This window comes from Pogonomyrmex barbatus, unplaced genomic scaffold (assembly GCF_055798465.1).
Source record: "Pogonomyrmex barbatus isolate J1 unplaced genomic scaffold, ASM5579846v1 scaffold5, whole genome shotgun sequence".
In the NCBI taxonomy this organism is placed as follows: Eukaryota; Metazoa; Arthropoda; class Insecta; order Hymenoptera; family Formicidae; genus Pogonomyrmex; species Pogonomyrmex barbatus.
The window spans coordinates 2,390,677-2,405,058 of NW_028297149.1; the positions used below are offsets into that span (position 1 = coordinate 2,390,677).

The following is a 14,382-nucleotide window of genomic DNA, read 5'->3' on the forward strand; positions in this document are numbered from 1 at the left end:
CATAATAGTATCATAATAGTAATAATAATAATAATAATAGTATCATAATAATATCATAATAGTTTTCGACAATGTCGATGTTATTTGCAACGTTTCTACTCTATTCATTTGTTTTATAGATTGAGTGCTGAAAAAAAACATCATTATTTGAAAAATGTTAGAGGATTCGGATGCAGAGAGCCGTCAGATAATGATGAAGATTAGTTTTCTGATCAATATATCTCTCAAGATTTCAACAATGAAGAATATGACGACAAAGAAATTAAGTAAGATTTTATTTAATTTTTATATCAATAAATTGATTATAATTTTATTTTTTATTATATATATATATATTATTCTATAAATTAAAAAATTTTTATGCTTATATTCCATGACATTTCCACATTTTTATTATATTTTATAAAATTTTAATACATTTGACGCAATAATTATAAATATTTAATATTTAATAAATATAATGATAAATTTTTTATAATAATAACGTATTTATAAAACAAAATTAAGATAGAATAGCAGAGAGAGATGCATACGCCCAAATTGTGAGCGAAAATAGCAATGAGAGCGAAGACGAGAACTAAGAACAGGATGAAGAAATATATTTCATAATTTATTATATACTTAAAAATATGAGTTTTTATAATATATAATTTTAGAGGAAAACACTTTTGTAACAAAAGACAATACAGTGGAAGAAAACATCATTATTTCAATACCAAATTGCAACTTGATCAAAGAGGCCTACAGAAGTACGGAAACTCTGATACTTTCAAGAAAATCGTTACAAATGAAATGATAGACATCATAGTTCGTTGTACCAACAAAAAGACATTACTTTATCAAGAGTACAATAACAAAGTTCGAAATAACCGTCCTTCGTATATGGAAAGATTCGAAACCCCCAAGAAATGTATTTTTAGGAAATTTGATTTGTGCAGGTGCAAATAATTCTAATACGAATCACACAAGCGAAATATGGAAATCGTTTTCATTTCCCCTGTATCGAGCAATGGTGGGTGTGAATTGCTTCTGAGGCGTAAATCGCTTCTATTTTACGTTTCATCCCTATTTGATGATTTGAACACACGACATGAATGTGCACGTGAAAATAAAACTGTTCCAGTATGTAATATCTGGAACATGCTCAATAAAAATTTAAACAAAACTTACCGGCCAATAGAAAAGTTAACTGTCAATAAACAACTTTGTCCTTTCCGAGAATGCATCAAATTCACTCAGTACATTCCATCTAAGCAATAAAATATGGCACAAAAATATGATGAATTTGTGATGCGGAAAACGCTTATCCGCTAAATGGAATAATTTACACCAAGAAAGACTGAAAATGTTCGAAACAAGAAAGGGGAAAGAATTGTGAAGGAGCTTGCGGCGTCATATAATGGAAGTGGAAGAAATATATGTATAGATAATTTCTTTACATCGTTACCCATTGCTAAACATTTATTTTCGTGGAATTTGACAAAATGGCACTTTGAAAAAAAATAAAACCTATATTCCAAAAGCAATGGCTCCATCGAATATTGTTGACAATGCATTCGGATATGGCAATAGCAGATAATGCAAAGAGAAAGCCAGAGATGATAATATACTATAATGATAATAAATACAAGGCTGATATTGATACAATAAATTAAATTAAAGAGATATACAATGCAATACCGTACGAATAGGTAGCTACTTGCCTTATTTTTCAATATTTTGGACGTTGCCGTTCTTGCTTCGTATATTATTTACTATGAAAATAATAAAATGCTAAGAACAACGAATTAACGTTGCTTATTTTTGCAACAATTGAGCGAAAAGCTCGCTATACTGATTATTGAAGAACTCTTTCAGAATTTACAAGTCATGAAAAATTACTCAACAAAGCTTGCGATTGAGAGAATTCTTGAAATCCTGCATGGAATGCGAAAAATCTGTTTGTATTAAACATGTCGTCAATGTACAAAATGTAGAGAATGCGCATAAATATAATTTTTTAATTATATAAACAATCAGTTATTTATTAAATCATCCCTGTAATCATTTTAATTATTTATCAATTAAATTATTCAATAAATGCAAATAAAACTTTTTTTTACAGATGAGTACTCGGGTATTGAAATCAAGTAGGTTAACTTCAAGATGATAATTTTTTATTTCCGAGTTTTGAAAAAAAAAATTAATGCATATTTTGATAGCAAAAGAGTCAAATCACGATGATCCGGGCGGTTATAAAAAAATTTTCACGGTAATAATTTTTTTAATATGTGCTGAGATAAGTACCCGGACACTCGGATATTGACATAAGGGTTAATATGTCCGTCTGCTCTATTATTCCTTTGTAACACCCACATATTTGAAGTCTACTTCTATTTCTATTCCATTTCATAGCCATGGCTCTTTTTTCCTTCTTCCTCCTCCCTTTTTGAATATTATCATCTTCGACTTCTGTATACTAAGGATTAATTTTCTTTTTTCCAGGAATCTTGAGAAATTTTTCAATATTTCCTTCATATCATTAGCCTTCTTTCACAAAACACTATATCATCTGCATATGCTAGCTCCATATCTTCTCTTTGTTAACTACCAATCTTCCCACTTGCCCCCCTCCCCTCCGTAGTGTCTCTTCTACAGCTGCTAATATTGCGAACAATGTTGGACTCAAAAGACATGTCCTTGTCTTACTCCTGTTTCTGTCCAGAATTCCATGGAATATATTCCATTTATCAAGATTGTGTTAACTATTTCCTCGTATCTTTTTTATTTTTTTAATCAAGTATCTGTTCCTTTTCTCTTCATTATTGTTCAGAATTTCTCTCTACAATCGAATGCTGCTTTCAAATCTGCAATATGCGTATATTTTTCCTCTTTTCTTGCTTATTTTTTTCTCAACTGCATATTTTAGTATATATAAATATTGTCCATCGTGTTATGATTTTTCCTAAATTCTGCTTGTGTGTCTGATAAAATTTTGTATTTCTCCATTTTCTGTTTAAATTTTCTAATATCATGGCATAGCTTTTGCATGCCGTGTTGAGAAGCGTAATACAACGACAATTTGTTATTTTATTCTTGTTACCTTTTTTATATATAGGTATTATCACGCCCTTCTTCCTTCTTCTTAGAAAACTTTTTCTCTTCCAAATTCTCTGTATAATTTCTAATAATCTATATTTTGCTTCTTCCATGCAGTATAGACTTCATTTTCATTTTTCATCTTCTCCTATTGCTTTTTTTTCTTCAGTTTCTTTATTTGATTTTCCGTTTCTATTAATGTGATCTCTTCCTCTGTGTCTGAGATTTGTTCTCTTTCTTTCGATGCTGTACTCCTATCTTCTATTCCCCGGAAAAGTCCTATAAAATGTCGTCTCACTTTTTTCCTGATTCGACTTGAAATGTTATCTTTTTTTCTTCTTTCCATATTTACATGTTTCCAGGCTTCCGTTTTCGTCCTGATTTTTCTTATTTTTTCTTCCTCTTTTTTTCTAAGTTTTTCTTTTCCATCATTGCAGAACTTCTGGTATTGTCGCCTTTAACTTTTATATTATTCTATTAGATTTTTCTCTTTCTTTGCTTTTTTAAGCAATCTCCTAAATTCTTTGTTTTTCTTTTTCTTTGTTCTTATAATTTTTATTTCACCGAGAATATATCTATTCGGAAGCTCGAGCCATGCTTGATGCAATCTCTCCTGCTGCCCTGCAGGGGGATCCATTGTTCTTTCTTCCCCTGTTTGGAAAAAATGCGGCTTCGCCGCGCTTCACTCAGAGGGAATAATTGGTTTTTCCGGCTCTACTTTGCAACGAGAGAAACCGTGTAGCTTCGATGACGTTGGCGACTGAGAAGTGATGGGATCGAACAAGCGTAAGCGATGGAGCACTGGCGCATCAGGAGGATTATTTGTATATTTGCCAATGGCGTTGGAGGATGTTGCCGGTGAGGTCCGACCTGCATCCATCAAGTGAGAGACCAACATCGCTCTGGAGTACCGGTCGTGGGGATTCGAGAAAGATATACATATACATGTATATATATTGTGATATATGTGTGTGTGTGTGGTGTGTGTGTGTGTGTGTGTGTGTGTGTGTGTGTGTGTGTGTGTGTGTGTGTGTATCATTGTATTATTGACGTGTTACTCTAAACATGTTATTTGCGATAAATATGCCTCTGTAGTCGAAAGGATAAGATGCCTGCCCGGTAAGCAAGAGATCCAGGTTCGATTCCTGGCTGAGGTGATATTTTTTCGCAAAATGATTACGAGTTTTTCACGACTGGTTCGTGGTCGGGCCCCGCCGTGATGCATACCCTTCTTATTTGGGTTCTTTATTTTTTTATATATTTTTATTCCACCATCTTTTTTCTCCTAACATTTCATATATTTAAGTTTAAGCTATGCTTAAGTTTAACTTAGTTTATTAATAGAAAGTGCCAAACGTTTTGACTCGAATTTGAGTCATTTTCAATGTTACAAAATGTGATAAAGATATATCCCTGAGTTCAATCGGTAAAATCAACAAAATAATGTGTCGCTCACGCCGGTTGCACAGTCAATTGAAAACGTTAATTAGTTTTTAAAAAGAAACTTCCAAGTAAAATGACACTATTCAAATCGTTCATATGAAGTAAAAAAGAAAAAACAGTTGTCATTTATCAGATACAAGTCACAATAAAAAAGAAAGTAATATAAATCTTACAACAATCTTACATTAATGAGAGACGGTTATATCTCCAGTTCAATGAATTGAATTTTCTTCATTTGACTATGAGAATTATTAATAACTTTATTTTAGAATTTAAATGATTTTACAAACCTATATTCTCGGGAAAATATCTAATTTTCTCAACACTCTTATCCAAAAAAGAGACACTATTATGGATTCATTGGTAGAACGTCTTTGATATTTTATCCAAAATACCATAAGAAAATTTAAATTTAGTGATCTTTATCTTGTTAATGAATGATTATTCTCTTGACTTTACTAATATTCATTTAATCAAATGATCCAAATTTTTTTTTAAACGAGATGATATACCAATAACTTCAAAAACTTTTTCGGAAACTTCGCTAAAGCAAAATGATTTATACTACCTTTTATTTCAAAGATTTTTATTTCAAATTTGCAAAAAATTATCATTGATTTTGATGCTAAAACTTTTTTAATTTGAATAAATTAAGAGATTTAATGAAACTTCATTCAAAGACATTTTCCCAGCATATTCTAAAAGAAATATAATATATAAGATTTGCTGTCACAATTGTGGTGCTTATTATGTTAAACAAACTGTGAGATAATTAAAAACGAGATTAAATGAATATCAAAATTACATTCGTAAAAGTGCTAAATGCATTCGGCAATTACCGAACACAAAATAAATTGCGATCATATATTTGCCTGACATTAAAATTTTGGATTGTGACATAATCTACGAAAGCGATTGATTTCTGAAATGCTTTTTATTAAAAGACAGAATAATAGTTTAAATTTACAGTTCGATATTAAATATTTATAACACGCATATGTTTCTGTCTTGAGCAACTTATAAATTTGTTTTTATTTTTTGTTAACGTTAAAAATTATCATTGTGTGTGTGTGTGTGTGTGTGTGTGTGTGTGTGTGTGTGTGTGTGTGTGTGTGTGTGTGTGTGTGTGTGTGTGTGTGTGTGTGTGTGTGTGTGTGCGTGCGTGCGTGCGTGCGTGCGTGCGTGCGTGCGTGCGTGCGTGCGTGCGTGCGTGCGTGCGTGCGTGCGTGCGTGCGTGCGTGCGTGCGTGCGTGCGTGCGTGCGTGCGTGCGTGCGTGCGTGCGTGCGTGCGTGTGTGTGTATGTGTGTGTGTGTGTGTGTGTGTGTTCTCATTTAGTGTTTTGAATTGGATGTGTAACCATCTCTCATTATAATGTACTCATTATAATGAGATTTATATTGTTTTCTTTGCGTGCTTCTTCTTATTGTGATCTGTGTTCATTTAGAGAGTGATAACTATTTTTTTTTTACCTAATACGTGAGTGGTGTTTCCCTTGAAAGTTTTTCTAAAAAAGTGAATGCAGTCGACGTGAGCACATTATCTTTATGGTTGATTTCCAATTGGCTACAGAGATTGGCTACACTCTTACCACTGAAGATAACTCAAATTTGAGTCAAAATGTTTAGCATTTTTTATAAATAAACTAAATATTAATTAAACCTAAATATATGATTGCACACCGTTATATATGATTGCGGCACTGATTCTTATTAGCCTTATTATTATTTATTGTTAAACATTTTCTAATTTTGTTTTTCAAAAAGTATAATTTTATATATTAATTTGTATATATAAATTTTTCTTAAAGGGACTATATATTTTCTTCACATTAATTGATTATCTTATTCAATGCATAAAATTATTAGTGCATAAATACAATTACAAAGAAATGAATAATTTATAACATATTTTATATTTCATATCAGAATAAAATATAAAATACATTATAAACTAATGCCTTCCAACTGATTACGTGACTGTATTCGTATTAAGATTCCAACAAATGATCTCTGTCTGAAATTATCTCTTCTTTCATGACTTTCCATTCTTTACATCATGCGCCTGCCCGCTATATCTAGGATAGAAGAAAGATTGAGAGGACAAATGCAAATGGACGAAAGGTAGAAGGTTTCATGACGTAATCTGCATGCGTGATTTGAAAGGCATTGTCGTAAATTATTGATTTTTTTATAACTTTTATAACCTTAATACTTTCATATGCAGAAAAAGAGGAAATATTATGTAAAATATATATTAAAATATATAAACGTTGAACAGAATTATAAAAAAAATAATTGATTCCATTTAAAAATGATGCTTTAAAAAAAAATGGAATATGTCTGATGTTATTTTAATACATTCAGTAATGATATACTATATCTGATATATTACAGAATATAAAACAATCATTAATGCACTGGTAATGAAAATGTTATGATATAAATAGTCATCACATTGAACACTTATTATAAAGCTAAGCATATAATAAAGCTGCATTAATAAAAGATGATTTCTTTTTCGTGTCATATTGTTCTTTCTACAAATTATAATTAAAGTTTAACAATCTATGATTGCATTCAGAAAAATATTCATTACAATCCTGTTATGAAAAAGCATATATATATTTTCATTTAAAAAATCGAAAATATTTAAATCTCCAAAATATTTCCATTTAAGATCTCATTTCTTCATTTGATCCAACTTATGCCTCCATTGAAACTATAAATGTTAGTTTAATTTATTTTTTTATAAGTAAATATTGTATAAGTAAATCAAAGTGATAATTTTTAGTGATAATTTTTAGTTAACACATTTAAAAGGCCCCTATGTATTAAAAAAATAACTACATAAAATAACCACATAAATTATGTATCTTTATCCATTGATTTTTGAAATTAGTCCCAACTTATATATTATAACTGTATATAGCCATTTATATGAAATCTTTAAGACGAATTCAATACACGATTTTATTACATATTACACTATTTTACAATGATTTTATTAATATTTAATTAATATTAGTTTTACAGCATTATCTTAAATAATAGTACTTAAACAGTTATACAAGACATAAACACACAAATATAAATACTGAAAGTGTCTAAAAATTATATTTTCGTACTAAACACATAATATCCATAATCATGAATAATTATCAATATTCTCTAAGTCTTTTTTTGAAATGAATATTAGTCATGGTTTCAATAAAAGCAATAAATCATTATTCTGATTTGGAAAAAATTGATATATTATTGATATATTATTTGGTGAATATTGAAGAAATTATAATAATGTTTTACATAGCGATATCCAGATAGAAATCATCCATCAGAGAAAATTGTTAGAAACGTTGAAGTACTTCAGCGAGGAACTGAAAAATTTCATGAAGAAAAACGCCCAAATCGAAATCGTTATTATGAATAATAATAATTCTGCTACAATATTGACTCATTTTTAATCATAAACACATACGTTGATTCGTGTTGTTGCTATTGAAACGAACATATCAGTTGAAAGTTTATACAGAATAATAAAATATATTAAATATCATGATGTTAGTAAGAAGAATCTAACTGATAACAATGTTTAGAACTCATGGTTTGCCACTATTTATAAAGAAAATCCTTATCTATACATAAAATTATATAAACGGATGAATCAAAATTTATCAATAGCGTTCTCTACAGATAAATATTTCATTAGAAAATCTATATTGGATTCGGGAATGTTCAAATTAAAATGAATTTTTACTTCTTGATTTTATACTTATTTTTTTTCCTTATTTATCCTTTTTTTATTTTTCTTGATATAGAAACAAATGTGTTTTATTATTAAATTATTTAAAATATTTAATTGGACTGTATTTTAGAAAGAAAACTTAACGTCACATCGATATTTGTATTTTTTCAATATACATAATATACGAGGGCGGTTTGAAAAGTCCGTGCAAAGTCAGAAAAATAGCATTACTGGTGTGTATCGAAGTTATTTTCAATTAGTAGCATTTCTTGGAAGAACACATACAATGATTCAGCTAGATTGATCTATTTCTCTATATTTGGCGTTCGTCTGAATCGAGGAAGTCGAGTGATTTCTAAAAAATAGATGAAAGAGAATTTTATATGTTGATCAAGCATTACTTTATGAAAGGCAAATCGCCTTAGGAGACTAAAAAGAAGCTTGATAAACATTATGGTGAATCTGCACCTTCGATTAGAACAATTTATAAATGACTTCAAACGTTTCGGAGTGGCTATATGAGCACAAGTGGCGCTGAACGTTCTGAATGCCCTGTTGAGGTTACTCCAGGTTATTCCAGAAATTATTGATAAAATCCATGATATGGTAATGGATGATAGAAGAATCAAGGTGCGTGAGATTGCTATGGGCATCTTGAGTGAACCGGTACATAATATTTTACATCAATATTTCGATATGAAAAAGTTATCTGCAAGATGGGTGCCGCGATTGCTCACAATTGACTAAAAATGAAATCATGTGAAATATTCCAAGGAATGTTTGCAGCTGTTCTAGTGGAATCCACAGGACTTTAGGCGTCGTTTCGTCACTGTGGACGAAACATGGACACCACTACATGCCTGAGACCAAAGAAACAGTCCAAACAATGGGTTGCCAGCGGGGAATCTGCACCAAAGAAAGCGAAGATCATTCTTTCGGCCGGGAAGATTATGGTGACTGTCTTTTGGAATTTGTAAGGAATAATATTCATCGACTATATGGAAAAAGATAAAACTATTACAAGTGAATATTATTTATCGTTATTGAACCGTTTAAAAACTGAGCTGCAAGAAAAACGTTCATGATTAAACTACAAGAAAGTTCTTTTCTATCACAACAACGTCATATCACCAGCTCACTCCTCCGGAGTTGTAGCAAAATTAAGTTGCCGCAAAATTAATGGAGTTACGGTTCCAATTTATTCCACATCCTCCCTATTCTCCCGATTTGGCTCTCTTGGACTATTACTTATTCCCCAATGCGAAGAAATGGGAAGGAGATTTCATTCAAACGAGGAAATGACTGCGGAAACGAATGCTTATTTTGCACAGTTGGACCAATCATATTATTCGGAAAAGATCAACAAACTGGAGCAGCGTTGGACGAAATATATAAGCTTAAAAGAAGACTACGTTAAAAAATAAAAAAAGTTTATTCCGAAAAATTAAGTAGTTTTCATTTTTGCACGGACTTTTCAAACCCTCGTATATAATTGTCAAAGTTAATGCGAAATATTCCTTTTAATACAAGGAATATATATTTCCAACAGGACGGTTGCACAGAGCCCATAATGTACAAACAGTTCAAAATTATCTTCAGGATATTTATAGATCTTTTTAAAAAAAATTAAAAAAAGGGTGTCAAGTATAGGGACACGTTTAAAGAAAGGAGGTTATATCAAATTAAAAAATAAAATTTAACTGGTAATATCTTTTATTTAAAAAAAATAGAACCTGTAAGATCTTTGCATACAAAAGTTTTTCTACTTTAATCCAAATGTTATATCACAAAATATCATCTTACTAACGTTCAAATAATGTGTGATATTCAAGCCTAATCTAGCTTGGTATTCCAATCGAAGCCTTTTTAGTCTATGATCATAAAATTGCATTACCTGACTCAATTTATATGTATTCAATTCGCATATATATAACTTATTAATTAAATAATATGTATATTATTTGTTTAAAAGGTTTAATATTAATAACTGGTGCCAAATTATGTGAACTATTAGACAATTCTTTTTAAAAAATGTGTAACGATGCGTCCTCCCCCCCACCGTAATTAGATCCTTCGCGATTCCACCGACAGATTTGCGATTAGAATAACCGACGCGAAGTATTTACGTGCACGTGTCTATCATAACAATTCGCGCGTTGGGCCACCTGCTGGTCCCGCATCACCGAATACTTGGAATCGCCGAATCCGTTCGGCGAAATTCGCAAATCATTCGACAAAATTATCCCGGCGGAATCAACCCCAGAATCCGAATTCGACTGACCTATTCCCGATTCGCTCCGATTTACGGTTGACTCGGGTATATTAGCTGACTCCGACGGGTGATTTTTGTCTATTTCCGGCAAGACAGTAATCAGTCCAATGCTGATCTCGGTGAGTACTTGTCCGGATACTAGTAAAGCGATCTTAGAGCATTATCTAGAAAGCCGGGAGCTTCTGGTTTCACTCCTATCTCCGAAGCAAGCAAGCTTTCTCTCAAGCTACGGCGCTTCGTAACTTGGTCTTCAAAGCAGGTCTTTGCGTGCAAAATCCGTCACTGTTGATGACAGAGCAAGGAGCTCCCTGCCTCCGAGTCGCAGCAAAATCTAAGTCCTATTCCAGGCCGTAAATCCGTCTCGAAAAAACTTTGACGCGACGTGACAATAAACAGCTGATGGGCAACGCGACAAACACCTTATGCGACAAAGCCTCTCCCCCTCGCGCCGCGCGCCCTGTTACGTGTCGAAACTCGGGATTTGAAAACTATTATTTTTTTTGTTCCCCTTTGTCGAACAAATTTTAAGTATCGTTATTTAAGTAATTCAGGACATCCCTTCCTTTTTTTCCTCTTCCAACACACTTTCACTTTAGTCCTGTCCAAACAACTCATAATACATCATCACGTTTTCCAAAATTCTCACGTAGTTTCCCCTTTTAGAAAATCGTCCCAACCGTTATATTCTTGCATCAAAATGCGTCGCGTTATTGGTTATTACGTCAGCAAAATACCGCCTACCTTGTCTTGGACGAAGATCCTTCCTGAACACGAAGAGTAGTTCTCGTCAAAAACTCAAAGGAAAAACATCGCAATCTCGTCAAGTGTATCGTGTGCGAGAAATAAAAATTCAACCTTACAACAATCCTATGAATTCTCTGAATTCTTAATTCCTCTACACATTACGTCGCGACTCGCACGTAACAGCCCGCGATCACGTCGCGTCGAATTCTCGGTAAAGTCGCGAGTTAAGCTATTGTGCGATTCCCAGAACTCGCGTATACTTTCGCCGACTAATGTTCGAGATTCCTGTACATACATATTGTAAATACTGAACAAAAGAAGATTGTAAAATCTAGTCAGTAATTGTAAATAATTTTCTAATTTAAGAATATAATACTTGTACATAATTCACATAAAATCTTCTATATTTTATTTTCTCTACCGACACTCTCTCTCTTCCTGGCAACCTGACTGATGTTATCCTGCAAACCGTGAAAGCGAACCGCGACTATCTATTTTAAATGAAACCCAAGTGATAGAATTTTTAAGTTTTAGAAAATAAAATCTAAGCATATATCATTGTAATCAAGATTCTTCCTATTACAATCCAAGTAATAATTATCAATAAAATTCAATACAATCGAACATCCATAAAAGTAACCTCTGTTTTTGTTACAACCTCCGTAAGAGTAACTTTATAACTTCTCTTATAGTTATTTCCCCTAATGCGCTGATTCTTCACGATATATACCATTATCTAACATGCGCATGCGCATGTGTATATAGTACCCTTTGATGTGGTTATGTGTATGAATTCAGAATAAACGAGTAAAGTATAAATATATAAATATATATATAATGTATAAATATATAAAAAAAATAAATATACACATACGTGTAAAATATAAAACACAGAAATATTTAATGTTTATTTTATAAGAAATGTATGTTGTACAAATAATTATAAAATGTATAAGTAATCCTATAGTTCATAAAATTCAATTTAAAAACACAACATTTATATATTATTTATTATTTGTTCATCTTTTCATGTTCATATAATCTCTAAACAAAAATAAAAATATTTTAATAACAACTCAATGTTTTAAAGACATTGTTTTATCAAATGATTTTATAAGGTACATTGAATGAATATGAGATGATTTTATAAGGCATATTGAATGAAACATATGAAAATAGTAATAATTATCACAAGCAATTATAAATTAAAGAAAAGTTTTAGTTGAACGTTTAAGTTGAACGTTTAAGTTGAAAATGTATCTCACAACATATTATTTAAAATAGAGTTCCAAAATTTAAAGATATAATTCCAATCAGTAAAAGAGCTTTCTGTTTGATTTTTATAATAACATATAAATGTATTAAATGCATTAAATGCATTTTCTGCAATAACGTTGGTATCATCTATGTTATCATACTCATCATTATCATTTTCTTCTTGTATCATTTCTCTTTCGTTTTCTTTATTTTCTGAAAATACTAATTCTTCATCATTTAAGGGGATGCTGAACTGACGAGCAAACTCCGAAAACGTTCACACATATGCACATCTACACGTACATAGATACATTTATGTATACATACATACATTTTTGTACTCATACATACATTTTTGTACACACATGATACACATATGAACAAATTTTTGTGATACTCCTCCGATCGTAATAAGTGTCTAAGCTAATTCTAAGAACTCAACGTTGCTTCTTTATGTAACCTTCTAGTCTAGCAATATCAGTTTTGTAGGTACAGGTTGTAAAAATTATATATCATATATAAAGCAAATATTTATGCGACTTGACAGCTTTGGACGCCATTTTACCAAATGGTAAAAAAGATCTAAATTTTAAAATGTTTTTCTCGTTCTTGATACGAAATTCATATGCTAAGCACGTTAATGCATAAACTTTAATTGTGGAAAGGGTTTCCAGGGGGTCAATCATGTAACTTTACTCATGAAATTTTTCACTTTTCATTTTTCACTTTTTACTTTTCATTTTTCACACCTTGACATTTCACGTGAAACTTTTCACATACAGCGATTATATATGTAGCTTGGATGCGTAGAAAGTGAAATCATGAAACATAGTTTCATAGGTTTTATAGCTATGAAAATTATTTTTATTGGTACAGTATTATATACATCTTTTAATAATTAATTATATATGTACTACGGACACTTAATCCTAACGCAGCCCTAATCTTCTCTAATTCCGAAGTATATTTATTAATTCCCTAGATTTCCGCCTTTCCGCCACCAAGGTACATGGCGAAAAAGTTCACGTGAAAAATTTCACATTTTCATGTTTGAGAGAGTTATATGATCCCAAAATCGTACATGATCGTAAGTTCACGTGAAACTTTTCACTTTTCACGTTTCCGCCTTAGAGGAAAAGTTATATGATCGATCCCCTGATCTATAAAGTTTATAAAAAATGAGAGCAATACAAAAATTATTGCGTTTTGTTAGTAATACAGACAAGTTCAGCCTTAATATACATCATCTCTGCTCGTTGCCATCTATGCAACCATAAGTTAATATCTTCAGTTATATTGTAGTTACGAAATTTATTTAATGCATGTATTAATTGAGAATCTGTATCTGTATCATATTTTGAGTCTTCACGGATTGGAAAAATGTTCTTCCAAGCATTTCTTATATTACTGCTTGTCAACTCATTCCATGCATTACTTATTAAGTAACAACTCGGAAGTCGCAGGCCGAGTAAAGGATCCCGCCTTCGAATCTCCCGCAGAGTTAGTGAAGCGCGGGCCATATGAAAAATAAAGGATCTAGCGGCGCTGATCGATACGCAGAGAGGGGATAACACCACGATGCCGCGAAGGTTCGCGAGGACGAGACACTTTCCGTGCTGAGGTTATTGTAAGTGAACGCAGGAATCAGTTGTCGGAGCCACGAGGAGAGCTATCGAAAAAGAGAATCGAGAAAAGGGTTGCCATCTGGTGAGGCGAACATTACTATTGTAAGGTCGTCAATTTCGCCCGCGGATCCGAGGTATCGCGCGGAGCTAGCTTGAAGAGATTTAACGGGGAAAAGCGTTCCCCGCGGTCGCGACAATATTGTGTCATCGCCATTGTTCAT

At 31.8% G+C, this 14,382-nt stretch overlaps 1 protein-coding gene, 1 non-coding gene and 1 pseudogene across 8 annotated transcripts in view; 2 read left to right on the forward strand and 1 right to left on the reverse strand.

Annotated features, from left to right (window-relative positions):
- The window catches only part of LOC105424069 (uncharacterized), a 474,166-nt gene that overhangs the window by 350,248 nt on the left and 109,536 nt on the right, over positions 1–14,382 (forward strand). The gene's annotated exons all lie outside the window — the stretch shown is intronic.
- LOC112552396 (transfer RNA isoleucine (anticodon GAU)) overlaps positions 1–14,382 on the reverse strand; it is a 134,954-nt gene that overhangs the window by 113,928 nt on the left and 6,644 nt on the right. The gene's annotated exons all lie outside the window — the stretch shown is intronic.
- Positions 155–2,257, forward strand: LOC148935290 (uncharacterized; annotated as a pseudogene).